We start from the raw sequence: 19268 nt of genomic DNA on the forward strand, positions 1-19268 counted from the left end.
TGACAGGATAGTGGATATCGTGGGTGCTGACAGGATAGTGGGTATCGTGGGTTCTGATAGGATATTGGATATCTTGGGTGCTGACAGGATAGTGGGTATCGTGGGTTCTGATAGGATATTGGATATCGTTGGTGCTGACAGGATAGTGGATATTGTGGGTGTTGACAGGATAGTGGATATCGTTGGTGTTGTCAGGATAGTGGGTATCGTGGGTGCTGACAGGATATTGGATATCGTGGGTGCTGACAGCATATTGGATATCGTGGGTGCTGACAGGACAGTAGACTCTGTGGGTGCAGACAGGATGGTGAGTATCATGCTTGCTGACGGGACAGTGGGTATCCTTGGCGCTGACAGGATATTGGATATCGTGGGTGCTGACAGGATAGTGGATATCGTTGTTGCTGACAGGATAGTGGATACTGTGGGTGCTGACAGGATTGTGGGTTTCGTGGGTGCTGACAGGATAGTGAATATCGTGGGTGCCGACAGGGTAGTGGGTATTGTGGGTACTGACAGGATAGTGGGTATCGTGGGAGGTGACAGGATAGTGGGTATCGTGGGAGCTGACAGGATAATGGATACCGTGGGAGCGGACAGGATAATGGATATCGTGGGTGCTGACAGGATAGTGGATATCGTGGGTGCTGACAGGATTGTGGATATCGTGGGTGTTGACAGGATAGTGAATATCGTGGGAGGTGACAGGATAATGGATATCGTGGGTGCTGACAGGATTGTGGATATCGTGGGTGCTGACAGGATAGTGGGTATCGTGGGTGCTGACAGGATAGTGGATATCGTGGGAGCTAACAGGATAGTGGGTATCGTGGGTGTTGTCAGGATAGTGGATATCGTGGGTGCTGACAGGATAGTGGATTTCGTGGGTGCTGACAGGATAGTGGATATCGTGGGTTCTGATAGGATATTGGATATCGTGGGTGCTGACAGGATAGTGGGTATCGTGGGTGCTGACAGGATTTTGGGTATCGTTGGTTCTGATCGGATATTGGATATCGTGGGTGCTGACAGGATAGCGGATATCGTGGGTGTTGTCAGGATAGTGGATATCGTGGGTGTTGTCAGGATAGTGGATATCGTGTGTGCAGACAGGATAGTGGATATCGTGGGTGTTGTCAGGATAGTGGATATCGTGGGTGTTGTCAGGATAGTGGATATCGTGGGTGCTGACAGGTTAGTGGATATCGTTGTTGTTGACAAGATAGTGGGCACTGTGGGTGCTGACAGGTTAATGGATATCGGGGGTTCTCACAGGATAGTGGATATCATTGTTGCTGACAGGATTGTGGATATTGAGGGTTCTGACAGGATATTGGTTTTCATGGCTACTGACAGGAGCGTTGGTATGGTGGATGCTGACATGATAGTGGATATCGAGGTTATTGATAGGATAGTGGATCTTGTGGGAGTTGTCAGAATAGTGGACATCATGGGAGCAGACAGGATAGTGAATGTCGTGGGTGCTGACAGGATAGTGGGTATTGTGGGTGCTGACAGGATAGTGGGTATCGTGGGTGCTGACAGGAAAATGGGTATCGTGGGAGCTGACAGGATTGTGGATATCGTGGGAGCTGACAGGATAGTGGATATTGAGGGTTCTGACAGATTATTGGTTTTCATGGCTGCTGACAGGATAGTTGGTATGGTGGGGGCTGACAGGATAGTGGATAACGTGTTTGTTGAAAGGATAGTGGGAGTTTTGGTTGCTGATAGGAGAGATGATATTGTGGGAGCTGACAGGAGAGCGGATATTGTGGGAGCTAACAGGATAGTGGATATCGTGGGTGTTGTCAGGATAGTGGATATCGTGGGTGCTGACAGGATAGTGGATATCGTGGGTGCTGACAGGATAGTGGATATCGTGGGTGCTGACAGGATAGTGGATATCGTGGGAGCTAACAGGATAGTGGATAGCGTGGGTGTTGTCAGTAAGTGGAAATCATGGGTGCTGACAGGATAGTGGATATCGTGGGTGCTGACAGGATATTGGATATCGTGGGTTCTGATAGGATATTGGAAATTGTGGGTGCTGACAGGATAGTGGGTATCGTGGGTTCTGATAGGATATTGGATATCGTGGGTGATGACATGATAGTGGATATCCTGGGTGCTGACAGGATAGTGGATATCGTGGGTGCTGACAGGATAGTGGATATCCTGGGTGCTGACATGATAGTGGTTATCCTGGGTGCTGACAGGATAGTGAGCTCTGTGGTTGCTGACAGGATATTGGATATCATGGGTGCTGACAGGACAATGGTGATCGTTGGTGCTGACAGGATAGAGGCTATCGCAGGTGCTTATATGATAGTGGATCTCGTGATTGCTGTAAGGATACTGGGTATCGTGATTGCTGTCAGGATAGTGGGTATTGTTGGTGTTGTCAGGATAGTGGATATCGTAGGTGCTTGCATGATAGTGGATATCGTGGGTGCTGACAGGAAATTGCGCATCGTGGGTTCAGACAGGATAGTGGATATCGAGGGTGGTGTCAGGATAGAGGATATCGTGGGAGCTGACAGGATAGTGGATATCGTGGGTGCTGACTGGATAGCGGATATCGTGGGTGCTGACTGGATAGCGGATATCGTGGGTGCTGACAGGATAGTGGATATCGTGGGTGCTGAAAGGATTGCGGATATCGTGGGTACTGACAGGATAGTGGGCACTGTGGGTGCTGACAGGATAGTGGGTATTGTGGGTACTGACAGGACAGATGATATAGTGGATTCTGACAGGATATTGGGCATGGTGGGTGCAGACAGGATTGTGGATATTCTGGGTGCGGACAGGATAGTGGATATCAAGGGTGCTGACAGGATAGTTGGTATGGTGGGTGCTGATAGTATAGTGGATCTTCTGGGTGGTGTCAGAATAGTGGATATTGTGCGTGCTGACAGTATAATGGATATTGTAGGTGCTGACAGGATAGTGGATATTGTAGGTGCTGACAGGATAGTGGATATTGTGGGTGTTGTCAGGATAGTGGATATCGTGGGTGTTGTCAGGATAGTGGTTATCGTGGGTGCTGACAGGATATTGGATATCGTGGGTTCTGACAGGATATTGGATATCGTGGGTGCTGACATGATAGCGGATATTGAGGCTGCTGACAGGTTATAGGATATCATGTGTGCTGTAAGGATAGTGGATAACATGGGTATCGTAATTGCTGTCAGGATAGTGGGTATTGTTGGTGTTGTCAGGTGATATCGTGGGTGCTGAGAGCATAGTGGGCACTGTGGGTGCCGATTTGTTAGTGGATATCTTGGTTGTTGACAGGTCAATGGGTATCGTGGGGTCTCACAGCATAGTGGATATCGTGTGAGCTGACAGTATAGTGGACATCGTGGGTGTTGTCACGATAGTGGATATTGTGGGTGCTGACAGGATAGTGGATATCGTGGGTGTTGTTAGGATAGTGGATATCGTGGGTGCTGACAGGAAATGGGGCATCGTGGGTTCAGACAGGATAGTGGATATCGAGGGTGGTGTCAGGATAGTGGATATCGTGGGTGCTGACAGGATAGTGGATATCGTAGGAGCTGACAGGATAGTGGATATCGTGGGTGCTGACAGGATATTGGATATCGTAGGAGCTGACAGGATAGTGGATATCGTGGGTGCTGACAGGATCGTGGATATCGTAGGAGCTGACAGGATAGTGGATATCGAGGGTCGTGTCAGGATAGTGGATATCGTGGGTGCTGACAGGATAGTGGATATCGTGGGTGATGACAGGATAGTGGATATCGTGGGTGCTGACAGGATCGTGGATATCGTGGGTGCTGACAGGATAGTGGATATCGTGGGTGCTGACAGGATAGTGGACACTGTGTGTACTGACAGGATAATGGATATCGTGGGTACTGACAGGATAGTGGATATCGTGGGTACTGACAGGATAGTGGCCACTGTGGGTGCTGATAGGATAGTGGGTATCGTGGGTACTGACAGGACAGAGGATATAGTGGGTGCTGACAGGAAATTGGGCATGGTGGGTGCAGACAGGATTGTGGATACTCTGGGTACGGACAGGATAGTGGATATCAAGGGAGCTGACAGGATAGTTGGTATGGTGGGTGCTGATAGGATAGTGGATCTTCTGGGTGCTGTCAGAATAGTGGATATTGTGCGTGCTGACAGTATAATGGATATTGTAGGTGCTGACAGGATAGTGGATATTGCAGGTGCTGACAGGACATTGGATATCGTGGGTGCTGACAGGATAGTGGATATTGTGGGAGCTGACAGGATAATGGATATCGTGGGAGCTGACAGGATAGTGGATATTGTGGGATCTGACAGGATAGTGGATACTGTGGGTGCTGACAGGATAGTGGATATTGAGGGTTCTGATAGATTATTGGTTTTCATGGCTGCTGACAGGATAGTTGGTATGGTGGGTGCTGACAGGATAGTGGATATCGTGCTGGTTGAAAAGATAGGGGGAGTTTTGGTTGCTGATAGGAGAGATGATATTGTGCGTGCTGACAGGATTACGACTATCGTGGGTACTGACAGGATAGTGGATATCGTGGGTGCTGACAGGATAGTGGATATCGTGGTTACTGACCGGATAGTGGGCACTGTGTGTACTGACAGGATAGTGGGAATCGTGGGTACTGACAGGATAGTGTGCACTGTGGGTGCTGACAGGATAGTGGGAATCGTGGGTGCTAACAGGATAGTGGGTATTGTGGGTGCTGACAGGATAGTGGATATCGTGGGTAGTCACAGGATAGTGGGAATCGTGGGTACTGACAGGACAGAGTATATAGTGGGTGCTGACAGGATATTGGGCATGGTGGGTGCAGACAGGATTTTGGATACTCTGGGTGCGGACAGGATAGTGGATATCAAGGGTGCTGACAGGATAGTTGGTATGGTGGGTGCTGATAGGATAGTGGATCTTCTGGGTGCTATCAGAATAGTGGATATTGTGGGAGCAGACAGGATAGTGGGTATCGTGGGTGCTGACAGGTTAGTGGAACTTGTGGGAGCTGACAGGATAGTGGAACTTGTGGGAGCTGACAGGATAGTGGGTATCGAGGGTGCTGACAGGATAGTGGATATCGTGGGAGCTGACAGGATGGTGGATATCGTGGGTGCTGACAGGATAGTGGATATCGTGGGTGCTGACAGGATAGTGGATATCGTGGGTGCTGACAGGATAGTGGACACTGTGGGTGCAGACAGTATAGTGAATATGATGGGTGCTGACAGGGCTATGGGCACTGTGGGGGCAGACAGGATAGTGAGTATCATGCTTGTTAATGGGACAGTGGGTATCCTTGTTGCTGACAGGATATTGGATATCGTGGGTGCTGACATGATAGTGGATATTGTGGCTGCTGACAGGTTATTGGATATCATGTGTGCTGTAAGGATAGTGGATATCGTGGGTGCTGAGAGCTTAGTGGGCACTGTGTTTGCCGACATGTTGCTGGATATCTTGGTTGTTGACAGGTCAATGGGTATCGTGGGGTCTCACAGGATAGTGGATATCGTGTGAGCTGACAGGAAATTGGGCATGGTGGGTGCTGTCAGGATAGTGGATACTGTGGGTTCGGGCAGAATCGTGGATATCGTGAGTTCTGACAGACTAGTGGATATCGTGGGTGCAGATAGGATAGTGGATATTGAGGGAGCTGACAGGATAGTGGATGTTGTGGGAGCTGACAGGATAGTGGGCACTTTGGGTGCTGACAGGTTAATGGATATCGTGGGTTCTCACAGGATAGTGGATATCGTTGTTGCTGACAGGATTGTGGATACTGTGGGTGCTGACAGGATAATGGATATCGTGGAGCTGACAGGATAGTGGATATCGTTGTTGCTGACAGGATTGTGGATACTGTGGGTGCTGACAGGACAGTGTATATCGTGGGAGCTGACAGGTTAGTGGATATCGTGGGTGCTGACAGGATAGTGGATATCATGGGAGCTGACAGGATAGTGGATATCGTGGGAGCTGAACAGGTTAGTGGATATCGTGGGTGCTGACAGCATAGTGGATATTGTGGGAGCTGACAGGATAGTGGATATTGTGGGTGCTGAAAGGATAGTGGATATCGTGGGTGCTGACAGGATAGTGGATATCGTGTGTGCTGACAGGATATTGGATATTGTGGGAGCTGACAGGATAGTGGATATCGTTGTTGCTGACAGGATAGTGGATATCGTGGGTGTTGTCAGGATAGTGGATATCGTGGGTGCTGACAGGATAGTGGATATCGTGGGAGCTGACAGGATAGTGGATATCGTGGGAGCTGACAGGATAGTGGATATCGTGGGTGCTGACAGGATTGTGGATATCGTGGGGGCTGACAGGATAGTGGAATTCGTGGGAGCTGACAGGATAGTGGATATCGTGGATGCTGACAGGATAGTGGATATCGTGGGTGTTGTCAGGATAGTGGATATTGTGGGTGCTGACAGGATAGTGGATATCGTGGGTGCTGACAGGATAGTGGGTATCGTGGGTTCTGAAAAGATATTGGATATCGTGGGTGCTGACAGGATAGTGGGTATCGTGGGAGCTGATAGGATATTGTTATCGTGGGTGCTGACAGGATAGTGGGTATCGTGGGTTCTGACAGGATAGTGGATATCGTGGGAGCTGACAGGATAGTGGATATCGTGGGTGCTGACAGGATTGTGGATATCGTGGTGGCTGACAGGATAGTGGAATTCGTGGGAGCTGACAGGATAGTGGATATCATGGATGCTGACAGGATAGTGGATATCGTGGGTGTTGTCAGGATAGTGGATATCGTGGGTGCTGACAGGATAGTGGATATCGTGGGTGCTGACAGGATAGTGGGTATCGTGGGTTCTGAAAAGATATTGGATAACGTGGGTGCTGACAGGATAGTGGGTATCGTGGGTTCTGATAGGATATTGGATATCGTGGGTGCTGACAGGATAGTGGATATCGTGGATGCTGACAGGATAGTGGATATCGTGGGTGTTGTCAGGATAGTGGATATTGTGGGTGCTGACAGGATAGTGGATATCGTGGGAGCTGACAGGATGGTGGATATCGTGGGAACTGACAGGATAGTGGATATCGTGGGTGCTGACAGGATAGTGGATATCGTGGGTGCTGACAGGATAGTGGATATCGTGGGTGCTGACAGGATAGTGGACACTGTGGGTGCAGACAGTATAGTGAATATGATGGGTGCTGACAGGGCTATGGGCACTGTGGGGGCAGACAGGATAGTGAGTATCATGCTTGTTAACGGGACAGTGGGTATCCTTGTTGCTGACAGGATATTGGATATCGTGGGTGCTGACATGATAGTGGATATGGTGGCTGCTGACAGGTTATTGGATATCATGTGTGCTGTAAGGATAGTGGATATCGTGGGTGATGAGAGCTTAGTGGGCACTGTGTTTGCCGACATGTTGCTGGATATCTTGGTTGTTGACAGGTCAATGGGTATCGTGGGGTCTCACAGGATAGTGGATATCGTGTGAGCTGACAGGAAATTGGGCATGGTGGGTGCTGTCAGGATAGTGGATACTGTGGGTTCGGGCAGAATCGTGGATATCGTGAGTTCTGACAGACTAGTGGATATCGTGGGTGCAGATAGGATAGTGGATATTGAGGGAGCTGACAGGATAGTGGATGTTGTGGGAGCTGACAGGATAGTGGGCACTTTGGGTGCTGACAGGTTAATGGATATCGTGGGTTCTCACAGGATAGTGGATATCGTTGTTGCTGACAGGATTGTGGATACTGTGGGTGCTGACAGGATAATGGATATCGTGGGAGCTGACAGGATAGTGGATATCGTTGTTGCTGACAGGATTGTGGATACTGTGGGTGCTGACAGGACAGTGTATATCGTGGGAGCTGACAGGTTAGTGGATATCGTGGGTGCTGACAGGATAGTGGATATCATGGGAGCTGACAGGATAGTGGATATCGTGGGAGCTGAACAGGTTAGTGGATATCGTGGGTGCTGACAGCATAGTGGATATCGTGGGAGCTGACAGGATAGTGGATATCGTGGGAGCTGACAGGATAGTGGATATCGTGGGTGCTGACAGGATAGTGGATATCGTGGGAGCTGACAGGATAGTGGATATCGTGGGAGCTGACAGGATAGTGGATATCGTGGATGCTGACAGGATAGTGGATATCGTGGGTGTCGTCAGGATAGTGGATATCGTGGGTGCTGACAGGATAGTGGATATCGTGGGAGCTGACAGGATAGTGGATATCGTGGGAGCTGACAGGATAGTGGATATCGTGGGTGCTGACAGGATTGTGGATATCGTGGGGGCTGACAGGATAGTGGAATTCGTGGGAGCTGACAGGATAGTGGATATCGTGGATGCTGACAGGATAGTGGATATCGTGGGTGTTGTCAGGATAGTGGATATTGTGGGTGCTGACAGGATAGTGGATATCGTGGGTGCTGACAGGATAGTGGGTATCGTGGGTTCTGAAAAGATATTGGATATCGTGGGTGCTGACAGGATAGTGGGTATCGTGGGAGCTGATAGGATATTGGATATCGTGGGTGCTGACAGGATAGTGGGTATCGTGGGTTCTGACAGGATAGTGGATATCGTGGGAGCTGACAGGATAGTGGATATCGTGGGTGCTGACAGGATTGTGGATATCGTGGTGGCTGACAGGATAGTGGAATTCGTGGGAGCTGACAGGATAGTGGATATCGTGGATGCTGACAGGATAGTGGATATCGTGGGTGTTGTCAGGATAGTGGATATCGTGGGTGCTGACAGGATAGTGGGTATCGTGGGTTCTGAAAAGATATTGGATAACGTGGGTGCTGACAGGATAGTGGGTATCGTGGGTTCTGATAGGATATTGGATATCGTGGGTGCTGACAGGATAGTGGATATCGTGGGAGCTGACAGGATAGTGGATATCGTGGATGCTGACAGGATAGTGGATATCGTGGGTGTCGTCAGGATAGTGGATATCGTGGGTGCTGACAGGATAGTGGATATCGTGGGAGCTGACAGGATAGTGGATATCGTGGGAGCTGACAGGATAGTGGATATCGTGGGTGCTGACAGGATTGTGGATATCATGGGGGCTGACAGGATAGTGGAATTCGTGGGAGCTGACAGGATAGTGGATATCGTGGATGCTGACAGGATAGTGGATATCGTGGGTGTTGTCAGGATAGTGGATATTGTGGGTGCTGACAGGATAGTGGATATCGTGGGTGCTGACAGGATAGTGGGTATCGTGGGTTCTGAAAAGATATTGGATATCGTGGGTGCTGACAGGATAGTGGGTATCGTGGGAGCTGATAGGATATTGGATATCGTGGGTGCTGACAGGATAGTGGGTATCGTGGGTTCTGACAGGATAGTGGATATCGTGGGAGCTGACAGGATAGTGGATATCGTGGGTGCTGACAGGATTGTGCATATCGTGGGGGCTGACAGGATAGTGGAATTCGTGGGAGCTGACAGGATAGTGGATATCGTGGATGCTGACAGGATAGTGGATATCGTGGGTGTTGTCAGGATAGTGGATATCGTGGGTGCAGACAGGATAGTGAGTATCATGCTTGCTGACGGGACAGTGGGTATCCTTGGTGCTGACAGGTTATTGGATATCGTGGGTGCTGACAGGATATTGGATATCGTGGGTGCTGACAGGATAGTGGATATCGTGGGTGCTGACAGGATAGTGGGTATCGTGGGTTCTGAAAAGATATTGGATAACGTGGGTGCTGACAGGATAGTGGGTATCGTGGGTTCTGATAGGATATTGGATATCGTGGGTGCTGACAGGATAGTGGGTATCGTGGGTTCTGACAGGATAGTGTATATTGTGGGTGCTGACAGGATAGTAGATATCGTGGGTGCTGACAGGATAGTGGATATTGTGGGTGTTGACAGGATAGTGGATATCGTTGGTGTTATCAGGATAGTGGGTATCGTGGGTGCTGACAGGATATTGGATATCGTGGGTGCTGACAGGACAGTGGACACTGTGGGTGCAGACAGGATAGTGAGTATCATGCTTGCTGACGGGACAGTGGGTATCCTTGGTGCTGACAGGTTATTGGATATCGTGGGTGCTGACAGGATAGTGGATATCGTTGTTGCTGACAGGGTTGTGGATATCGTGGGTGCTGACAGGATTCTGGGTTTCGTGGGTGCTGACAGGATAGTGAATATCGTGGGTGCCGACAGGATAGTGGGTATCGTGGGAGCTGACAGGATAGCGGGTATCGTGGGAGCTGACAGGATAGTGGATATCGTGGGTGCTGACAGGAATGTGCGTATCGTGGGTGCTGACAGGATAGTGGATATCGTTGGAGCTGACAGGATAGTGGATATCGTGGGTGCTGACAGGATAGTGGATATCGTGGAAGCTGACAGCATAGTGGATATCGTGGGTGCTGACAGGATAGTGGAACTTGTGGGAGCTGACAGGATAGTGGGTATCGTGGGTGCTGACAGGATAGTGGATATCGTGGAAGCTGACCGCATAGTGGATATCGTGGGAGCTGACAGGATAGTGGAAACTGTGGGACTGACAGGATAGTGGGTATCATGGGTGCTGACAGGATAGTGGATATCGTGGGTGCTGACAGGATAGTGGAAACTGTGGGAGCTGACAGGATAGTGGATATCGTGGGAGCTGACAGGATAGTGGAAACTGTGGGAGCTGACAGGATAGTGGAAACTGTGGGAGATGACAGGATAGTGGATATTGAGGGTTCTGACAGATAATTGGTTTTCATGGCTGCTGACAGGATAGTTGTTATGGTGGGTGCTGACCGGATAGTGGATATCGTGGGAGCTAACAGGATAGTGAATATCGTGGGTGTTGTCAGGATAGTGGATATCGTGGGTGCTGACAGGATAGTGGGTATCGTGGGTGCTGACAGGATAGTGGGTATCGTGGTTTCTGATAGGATATTGGATATCGTGGGTGCTGACAGGATAGTGGGTATCGTGGGTTCTGATAGGATATTGGATATCGTGGGTGCTGACAGGATAGTGGAAATCGTGGGTGCTGAAAGGATAGTGGATATCGTGGGTGCTGAGAGGATAGTGGGTATCGTGGGTTCTGATAGGATAATGGATATCGTGGGTGCTGACAGGATAGTGGATATCGTGGGTGTTGTCAGGATAGTGGATATCGTGGGTGTTGTCAGGCTAGTGGATATCGTGGGTGCTGACAGGATAGTGGATATCGTTGTTGCTGACAGGATAGTGGGCACTGTGGGTGCTGACAGGTTAATGGATATCGTGGGTTCTCACAGGATAGTGGATATCATTGTTGCTGACAGAATTGTGGGTATTGAGGGTTCTGACAGGATATTGGTTTTCATGGCTACTGACAGGATAGTTGGTATGGTGGGTGCTGACATGATAGTGGATATCGAGGTTATTGATAGGATAGTGGATCTTGTGCGTGTTATCAGAATAGTGGATATCATGGGAGCTGACAGGATAGTGAATGGCGTGGGTGCTGACAGTATAGTGGATATCGTGGGAGCTGACAGGATAGTGGATATCATGGGAGCTGACAGGATAGTGGGTATTGTGGGTGCTGACAGGATAGTGGGTATCGTGGGTGCTGACAGGATAATGGGTATCGTGGGAGCTGACAGGATAATGGGTATCGTGGGTGCTGACAGGATAGTGGGTATCGTGGGAGCTGACAGGATTGTGGATATCGTGGGAGCTGACAGGATAGTGGATATTGAGGGTTCTGACAGATTATTGGTTTTCATGGCTGCTGACAGGATAGTTGGTATGGTGGGGGCTGACAGGATAGTGGATATCGTGCTTGTTGAAAGGATAGTGGGAGTTTTGGTTGCTGATAGGAGAGATGATATTGTGGGAGCTGACAGGAGAGCGGATATTGTGGGAGCTAACAGGATAGTGGATATCGTGCGTGTTGTCAGGATATTGGATATCGTGGGTGCTGACAGGATAGTGGATATCGTGGGTGCTGAAAGGATAGTGGATATCGTGGGAGCTAACAGGATAGTGGATATCGTGGGTGTTGTCAGGATAGTGGATATCGTGGGTGCTGACAGGATAGTGGATATCGTGGGTGCTGACAGGATAGTGGATATCGTGGGTTATGATAGGATATTGGATATCGTGGGTGCTGACAGGATAGTGGGTATCGTGGGTTCTGATAGGATATTGGATATCGTGGGTGATGACAGGGTAGTGGATATCCAGGGTGCTGACAGGATAATGGATATCGTGGGTGCTGACAGGATAGTGGATATCCTGGGTGCTGACATGATAGTGGATATCCTGGGTGCTGACAGGATAGTGAGCTCTGTGGTTGCTGACAGGATATTGGATATCATGGGTGCTGACAGGACAATGGGGATCGTTGGTGCTGACCGGATAGAGGCTTTCGTAGGTGCTTATATGATAGTGGATCTCGTGATTGCTGTAAGGATACTGGGTATCGTGATTGCTGTCAGGATAGTGGGTATTGTTGGTGTTGTCAGGATAGTGGATATCGTAGGTGCTTGCATGATAGTGGATATCGTGGGTGCTGACAGGAAATTGGGCATCGTGGGTTCAGACAGGATAGTGGATATCGAGGGTGGTGTCAGGATAGAGGATATCGTGGGAGCTGACAGGATATTGGATATCGTGGGTGCTGACTGGATAGCGGATATCGTGGGTGCTGACTGGATAGCGGATGTCATGGGTGCTGACAGGATAGTGGATATCGTGGGTGCTGAAAGGATAGCGGATATCGTGGGTACTGACAGGATAGTGGGCACTGTGGGTGCTGACAGGATAGTGGGAATCGTGGGTACTGACAGGACAGATGATATACTGGAAGCTGACAGGAAATTGGGCATTGTGGGTGCAGACAGGATAGTGGATATCGTGGGTGTTGTCAGTATAGTGGATATTATGGGTGTTGTCAGGATAGTGGATATCGTGGGTGCTGACAGGATAGTGGATATCGTGTGAGCTGACAGGAAATTGGGCATGGTGGGTGCTGTCAGGATAGTGGATACTGTGGGTTCGGGCAGAATCGTGGATATCGTGAGTTCTGACAGACTAGTGGATATCGTGGGTGCAGATAGGATAGTGGATATTGAGGGAGCTGACAGGATAGTGGATGTTGTGGGAGCTGACAGGATAGTGGGCACTTTGGGTGCTGACAGGTTAATGGATATCGTGGGTTCTCACAGGATAGTGGATATCGTTGTTGCTGACAGGATTGTGGATACTGTGGGTGCTGACAGGATAATGGATATCGTGGGAGCTGACAGGATAGTGGATATCGTTGTTGCTGACAGGATTGTGGATACTGTGGGTGCTGACAGGACAGTGTATATCGTGGGAGCTGACAGGTTAGTGGATATCGTGGGTGCTGACAGGATAGTGGATATCATGGGAGCTGACAGGATAGTGGATATCGTGGGAGCTGAACAGGTTAGTGGATATCGTGGGTGCTGACAGCATAGTGGATATCGTGGGAGCTGACAGGATAGTGGATATCGTGGGAGCTGACAGGATAGTGGATATCGTGGGTGCTGACAGGATAGTGGATATCGTGGGAGCTGACAGGATAGTGGATATCGTGGGAGCTGACAGGATAGTGGATATCGTGGATGCTGACAGGATAGTGGATATCGTGGGTGTCGTCAGGATAGTGGATATCGTGGGTGCTGACAGGATAGTGGATATCGTGGGAGCTGACAGGATAGTGGATATCGTGGGAGCTGACAGGATAGTGGATATCGTGGGTGCTGACAGGATTGTGGATATCGTGGGGGCTGACAGGATAGTGGAATTCGTGGGAGCTGACAGGATAGTGGATATCGTGGATGCTGACAGGATAGTGGATATCGTGGGTGTTGTCAGGATAGTGGATATTGTGGGTGCTGACAGGATAGTGGATATCGTGGGTGCTGACAGGATAGTGGGTATCGTGGGTTCTGAAAAGATATTGGATATCGTGGGTGCTGACAGGATAGTGGGTATCGTGGGAGCTGATAGGATATTGGATATCGTGGGTGCTGACAGGATAGTGGGTATCGTGGGTTCTGACAGGATAGTGGATATCGTGGGAGCTGACAGGATAGTGGATATCGTGGGTGCTGACAGGATTGTGGATATCGTGGTGGCTGACAGGATAGTGGAATTCGTGGGAGCTGACAGGATAGTGGATATCGTGGATGCTGACAGGATAGTGGATATCGTGGGTGTTGTCAGGATAGTGGATATCGTGGGTGCTGACAGGATAGTGGGTATCGTGGGTTCTGAAAAGATATTGGATAACGTGGGTGCTGACAGGATAGTGGGTATCGTGGGTTCTGATAGGATATTGGATATCGTGGGTGCTGACAGGATAGTGGATATCGTGGGAGCTGACAGGATAGTGGATATCGTGGATGCTGACAGGATAGTGGATATCGTGGGTGTCGTCAGGATAGTGGATATCGTGGGTGCTGACAGGATAGTGGATATCGTGGGAGCTGACAGGATAGTGGATATCGTGGGAGCTGACAGGATAGTGGATATCGTGGGTGCTGACAGGATTGTGGATATCATGGGGGCTGACAGGATAGTGGAATTCGTGGGAGCTGACAGGATAGTGGATATCGTGGATGCTGACAGGATAGTGGATATCGTGGGTGTTGTCAGGATAGTGGATATTGTGGGTGCTGACAGGATAGTGGATATCGTGGGTGCTGACAGGATAGTGGGTATCGTGGGTTCTGAAAAGATATTGGATATCGTGGGTGCTGACAGGATAGTGGGTATCGTGGGAGCTGATAGGATATTGGATATCGTGGGTGCTGACAGGATAGTGGGTATCGTGGGTTCTGACAGGATAGTGGATATCGTGGGAGCTGACAGGATAGTGGATATCGTGGGTGCTGACAGGATTGTGCATATCGTGGGGGCTGACAGGATAGTGGAATTCGTGGGAGCTGACAGGATAGTGGATATCGTGGATGCTGACAGGATAGTGGATATCGTGGGTGTTGTCAGGATAGTGGATATCGTGGGTGCAGACAGGATAGTGAGTATCATGCTTGCTGACGGGACAGTGGGTATCCTTGGTGCTGACAGGTTATTGGATATCGTGGGTGCTGACAGGATATTGGATATCGTGGGTGCTGACAGGATAGTGGATATCGTGGGTGCTGACAGGATAGTGGGTATCGTGGGTTCTGAAAAGATATTGGATAACGTGGGTGCTGACAGGATAGTGGGTATCGTGGGTTCTGATAGGATATTGGATATCGTGGGTGCTGACAGGATAGTGGGTATCGTGGGTTCTGACAGGATAGTGTATATTGTGGGTGCTGACAGGATAGTAGATATCGTGGGTGCTGACAGGATAGTGGATATTGTGGGTGTTGACAGGATAGTGGATATCGTTGGTGTTATCAGGATAGTGGGTATCGTGGGTGCTGACAGGATATTGGATATCGTGGGTGCTGACAGGACAGTGGACACTGTGGGTGCAGACAGGATAGTGAGTATCATGCTTGCTGACGGGACAGTGGGTATCCTTGGTGCTGACAGGTTATTGGATATCGTGGGTGCTGACAGGATAGTGGATATCGTTGTTGCTGACAGGGTTGTGGATATCGTGGGTGCTGACAGGATTCTGGGTTTCGTGGGTGCTGACAGGATAGTGAATATCGTGGGTGCCGACAGGATAGTGGGTATCGTGGGAGCTGACAGGATAGCGGGTATCGTGGGAGCTGACAGGATAGTGGATATCGTGGGTGCTGACAGGAATGTGCGTATCGTGGGTGCTGACAGGATAGTGGATATCGTTGGAGCTGACAGGATAGTGGATATCGTGGGTGCTGACAGGATAGTGGATATCGTGGAAGCTGACAGCATAGTGGATATCGTGGGTGCTGACAGGATAGTGGAACTTGTGGGAGCTGACAGGATAGTGGGTATCGTGGGTGCTGACAGGATAGTGGATATCGTGGAAGCTGACCGCATAGTGGATATCGTGGGAGCTGACAGGATAGTGGAAACTGTGGGACTGACAGGATAGTGGGTATCATGGGTGCTGACAGGATAGTGGATATCGTGGGTGCTGACAGGATAGTGGAAACTGTGGGAGCTGACAGGATAGTGGATATCGTGGGAGCTGACAGGATAGTGGAAACTGTGGGAGCTGACAGGATAGTGGAAACTGTGGGAGATGACAGGATAGTGGATATTGAGGGTTCTGACAGATAATTGGTTTTCATGGCTGCTGACAGGATAGTTGTTATGGTGGGTGCTGACCGGATAGTGGATATCGTGGGAGCTAACAGGATAGTGAATATCGTGGGTGCTGACAGGATAGTGGGTATCGTGGGTGCTGACAGGATAGTGGGTATCGTGGTTTCTGATAGGATATTGGATATCGTGGGTGCTGACAGGATAGTGGGTATCGTGGGTTCTGATAGGATATTGGATATCGTGGGTGCTGACAGGATAGTGGAAATCGTGGGTGCTGAAAGGATAGTGGATATCGTGGGTGCTGAGAGGATAGTGGGTATCGTGGGTTCTGATAGGATAATGGATATCGTGGGTGCTGACAGGATAGTGGATATCGTGGGTGTTGTCAGGATAGTGGATATCGTGGGTGTTGTCAGGCTAGTGGATATCGTGGGTGCTGACAGGATAGTGGATATCGTTGTTGCTGACAGGATAGTGGGCACTGTGGGTGCTGACAGGTTAATGGATATCGTGGGTTCTCACAGGATAGTGGATATCATTGTTGCTGACAGAATTGTGGGTATTGAGGGTTCTGACAGGATATTGGTTTTCATGGCTACTGACAGGATAGTTGGTATGGTGGGTGCTGACATGATAGTGGATATCGAGGTTATTGATAGGATAGTGGATCTTGTGCGTGTTATCAGAATAGTGGATATCATGGGAGCTGACAGGATAGTGAATGGCGTGGGTGCTGACAGTATAGTGGATATCGTGGGAGCTGACAGGATAGTGGATATCATGGGAGCTGACAGGATAGTGGGTATTGTGGGTGCTGACAGGATAGTGGGTATCGTGGGTGCTGACAGGATAATGGGTATCGTGGGAGCTGACAGGATAATGGGTATCGTGGGTGCTGACAGGATAGTGGGTATCGTGGGAGCTGACAGGATTGTGGATATCGTGGGAGCTGACAGGATAGTGGATATTGAGGGTTCTGACAGATTATTGGTTTTCATGGCTGCTGACAGGATAGTTGGTATGGTGGGGGCTGACAGGATAGTGGATATCGTGCTTGTTGAAAGGATAGTGGGAGTTTTGGTTGCTGATAGGAGAGATGATATTGTGGGAGCTGACAGGAGAGCGGATATTGTGGGAGCTAACAGGATAGTGGATATCGTGCGTGTTGTCAGGATATTGGATATCGTGGGTGCTGACAGGATAGTGGATATCGTGGGTGCTGAAAGGATAGTGGATATCGTGGGAGCTAACAGGATAGTGGATATCGTGGGTGTTGTCAGGATAGTGGATATCGTGGGTGCTGACAGGATAGTGGATATCGTGGGTGCTGACAGGATAGTGGATATCGTGGGTTATGATAGGATATTGGATATCGTGGGTGCTGACAGGATAGTGGGTATCGTGGGTTCTGATAGGATATTGGATATCGTGGGTGATGACAGGGTAGTGGATATCCAGGGTGCTGACAGGATAATGGATATCGTGGGTGCTGACAGGATAGTGGATATCCTGGGTGCTGACATGATAGTGGATATCCTGGGTGCTGACAGGATAGTGAGCTCTGTGGTTGCTGACAGGATATTGGATATCATGGGTGCTGACAGGACAATGGGGATCGTTGGTGCTGACCGGATAGAGGCTTTCGTAGGTGCTTATATGATAGTGGATCTCGTGATTGCTGTAAGGATACTGGGTATCGTGATTGCTGTCAGGATAGTGGGTATTGTTGGTGTTGTCAGGATAGTGGATATCGTAGGTGCTTGCATGATAGTGGATATCGTGGGTGCTGACAGGAAATTGGGCATCGTGGGTTCAGACAGGATAGTGGATATCGAGGGTGGTGTCAGGATAGAGGATATCGTGGGAGCTGACAGGATATTGGATATCGTGGGTGCTGACTGGATAGCGGATATCGTGGGTGCTGACTGGATAGCGGATGTCATGGGTGCTGACAGGATAGTGGATATCGTGGGTGCTGAAAGGATAGCGGATATCGTGGGTACTGACAGGATAGTGGGCACTGTGGGTGCTGACAGGATAGTGGGAATCGTGGGTACTGACAGGACAGATGATATACTGGAAGCTGACAGGAAATTGGGCATTGTGGGTGCAGACAGGATAGTGGATATCGTGGGTGTTGTCAGTATAGTGGATATTATGGGTGTTGTCAGGATAGTGGATATCGTGGGTGCTGACAGGATAGTGGATATTGTTGTTGCTGACAGGAAAGTGGGCACTGTGGGTGCTGAAGGTTAATGGATATCGTGGGTTCTCACAGGATAGTGGATATCATTGTTGCTGACAGGATTGTGGATATTGAGGGTTCTGAAAGGATGTTGGTTTTCATGGCTACTGACAGGATACATTGTATGGTGGGTGCTGACATGATAGTGGATATCGAGGTTATTGATAGGATAGTGGATCTTGTGGGTGTTGTCAGAATAGTGGATATCATGGGAGCTGACAGGATAGTGAATGTCGTGGGTGCTGACAGTATAGTGGATATCGTGGGAGCTGACAGGATAGTGGATATCGTGGGAGCTGACAGGATAGTGGGTAATGTGCGTGCTGACAGGATAGTGGGTATCGTGGGTGCTGACAGGATAATGGGTATCGTGGGAGCTGACAGGATTGTGGATATCGTGGGTGCTGACAGAATAGTGGGTATCGTGGGAGCTGACAGGATTGTGGATATCGTGGGAGCTGACAGGATAGTGGATATTGAGGGTTCTGACAGATTATTGGTTTTCATGGCTGCTGACAGGATAGTTGGTATGGTGGGGGCAGACAGGATAGTGGATATCGTGCTTGTTGAAAGGATAGTGAATATCGTGGGAGCTGACAGGATAATGGATATCGTGGGTGCTGACAGGATAGTGGATATCGTGGGTGCTGACAGGATAGTGGATATCGTGGGTGCTGACAGGATCGTGGATATCGTGGGTGCTGACAGGATAGTGGATATCGTGGGTGCTGACAGGATAGTGGGTATCGTGGTTTCTGAAAAGATATTGGATAACGTGGGTGCTGACAGGATAGTGGGT

This window comes from Carcharodon carcharias, chromosome 5 (assembly GCF_017639515.1).
Source record: "Carcharodon carcharias isolate sCarCar2 chromosome 5, sCarCar2.pri, whole genome shotgun sequence".
Lineage (NCBI taxonomy): Eukaryota > Metazoa > Chordata > Chondrichthyes > Lamniformes > Lamnidae > Carcharodon > Carcharodon carcharias.